Source organism: Alexandromys fortis, unplaced genomic scaffold (assembly GCF_014885135.2).
Source record: "Alexandromys fortis isolate MF-2015 unplaced genomic scaffold, M_Fortis_MF-2015_v1.1 scaffold_107, whole genome shotgun sequence".
Taxonomy (NCBI): domain Eukaryota; kingdom Metazoa; phylum Chordata; class Mammalia; order Rodentia; family Cricetidae; genus Alexandromys; species Alexandromys fortis.
In genome coordinates this window covers 265,074-268,038 of record NW_026067987.1, presented here as the reverse complement: position 1 = coordinate 268,038, position 2,965 = coordinate 265,074, and positions in this window count along the sequence as shown.

Below are 2,965 nucleotides of genomic sequence, written 5' to 3'. Positions count from 1 at the left end.
AAAGATAAACTTTGTATTATTTCTTTTTCCCAAATTTTATTTGGGAATGACCATATCTATTATTTTAGGGCCCACATTTCACTTGTTCTTCTAAAGAGGGCAGAAGCTGCTGAAAGGTCCATAGAATACTGGTTTTTATTATTTGAACATATTCATTAAGTACCTAATATGTGCCAGGTACTGCTCGAGGAATTGACGAGGTGCATGAACGAAATAAGTATCTCTGCTTCCTTCTATCTTACACGCCAGGCATCATGTGTGTGTTGGTTGTTTTTTGTCAACTCGACACAAACTAGAGTCACCTGGGAAGAGGGACCCTCAAATGAAGACTTGGTCGCATCAGACTGACCTGCACCCATGTCTGTAAGGGCGTCTTCTTGTTTGTGGTTGATAGGGGAGCACTGTAGGCAGTACCATCCCTGGAACGGGAGATGACAGCCTGGATGAGAAGTCCCAGCCATGAAGAGCCAGCCTGTAGGCAGCTTTCCTCTACGATTTCTCATTCAATTGCTCTCTCTAGGTCTCTGCCCTGAGCAGCAGCCCTGCCTTCCTGCAGCTATGGAGCGTTTCCAGCAAGAGTTGAAATCTTTCCTTTCTTTCCCCAAGCTGGTTTTGGCCAGGGTTTTATCACACCGATGAAGAAGCAAATTCAATTATTTGTGTCTTTATGTGTATGTATTTGTGACTTGTTCTGTATCTGTACCATCAATGTACTTCAGAAAGGACCTCACCCTCGAATCCCCACAGACTGGGAAGGGATCACAGGCAGTGGGGAAACCTAGCAGTTGGTTCAGATGGAAATCAAACTAAGAATATGTATTCAAATGAAACCTTGCACTTAGGGGCTCCGCATGATCTTGTTTTTTCTTTGTGTGATTTTGTTCCTGTAGCAAAGGGGTTCTGCACCCCATACAAATCACTTACAATTAAGTATTTGTGATGAATGAACTGGGAATTGTCTATACACCATATCAATCCTTATGGAATATGGATGTGTTTATGCATATTTAGACATTCATTCTTACATATGCAGTGAACTCAGGCTTTTAAGGTTCACAAGATCCTGCCTTGAAAGAAGACCAGAGTGCATGCATGCCTAGGTGGTGTGAGAGGAATTGAGAGAGGTGTAGCCAGTTACTGGCTTATCAGAGTGTGCAAGGAGGCAGCAAGTAGCAAGCCTGTTTGAGGGATGATTTGGAGAGGACAGCGTTTTCATAGGAGGGAACAGGCAAGGTTTGTCTGCATGGATGGAGGGAGCTCTCACGTACTTATCCAGGGAACTCCCAAAAGTTAAGCTGCCTGTGCTGTGAATTCTTTATGTTGAGGACTTTACAAATATAGTGGTCTCTCTTTCTCTCTCATTAGTTGTAATTTGAGATAATCTTGCTTAAGGTCTGGGACCTTAGCTCAGTGCATGTAGCATACACAAAGCCCTAGTGGTCACCATTACTGAAAACAACAACAACAACAAAAAACAAAACAAAACAAAAAACCAGACCACGTTGTTTTCTCTGAGACCATCATTAGACCCCCCCCAGACTCCAAAAGCAAGAGGTTTTATATCTTTATATCTTCAGAGTCATTTGAACATTCAAATTCAAGAGAGTTACCCGGCTTGTGTCAGATACTCTACGTCTTTGCTTTCTACACTAATGGCATAATTTCATACATACCCACGTACGATTAGTTTCAAAAGTGAAATTTATTCTAACATATTCATAAGATTAATAGAGATTCAATAATAATCTGGTCTCTTGAATGTTATAAGAGTTTGTAAAACATGCGGTTCATTTGCATAGTGGCCTCCTGGGCTGATTCTAAGCTTGATTCTTCTTAGATTTATGGAACACTTCCTGGTTTCTTTGCTAGTCTTACATGCCACAGTTTCCATTCCTCCTTCCCAAAGACTGATATACACACATACATGTTTCACTGGCCTCCAGCCACCCCAGGCTAGTTAGTAATGGCTCTCGAGTCTCATCTGACGGGACAGTGCTTCTTATACTGTTATACAGGTATTTTTCCTCCAGCTCCAATGCCACCCCACTTCTCCTTCCACTTGCTTAGGGCACCAATGTCTTCCTGACCAGATCAATGCAGTTCCTCTGAGAGGAACCTGATGCCTGCGTAAGGGAAGTCTGTGAAGCCTCCCCCTCAGCTATGTTTCCATTCTTCTAAGTAGCACTGAAATGACTTTTGTTTGTGACCATCGTTTCTATGGTACTATGAGACCCCCTCAAGGGGTTATGCTTCGATGAATTGTTATGAAACCTAGCCTGACAAGGATAAATTTAGAAAAATCTTAATTGGTTGAATAAATCACCAAAAGTTGAGATAGTCTGGGTCCTGGGTTTTCTAGTCCTAGAGTGACTGAATTCAGTTAAGAATTCTAAGAACTCTAAGAAAAGCCAATCAAAGGAAAAAGATGGCAGGAAGGGGGCACGAAAAGAGAAACTAGGTACTTTTGATCTCTCAGTTTTAGGCTATTTTGCAGGAAAATTATTCAGCTTCTAAAACGGTGTGTGTCAGCCATGCTGTGTATTGGATTTACCTGGGGTGGAGGCGGTAAAAATGATGCCCGGTTCTCAGTTGGAGAGAATTTGATTTAATTGGTGATCAGTACGGACTAAGTGCTGGCTCCCCAGGTGATTCTAAAGTACAGTCAAAACACTCCTGTAGATATGGACTATGCAGAGTTTTGGTCACACTTCCTGAAAATGAGACCAGTATGGCAGCAACATGGGACATGTGTGTGTTACGTGTGTGCGTATGCATGTGTCTGTGTGTGCATATGTGCACATGTGTAGAGGTAGACATCTCCTAGAAAAGTCTTCAGTAAAGAAATGGATTAGTGATAGGTAGGAAAGCCAGTGTTTTTCAAGTATTTATTTATTATGGATTTGTGTGCATGACTATATGTGTTTGGGTGCACATAAGCATGTGAAAATGCACACATCTATGTACA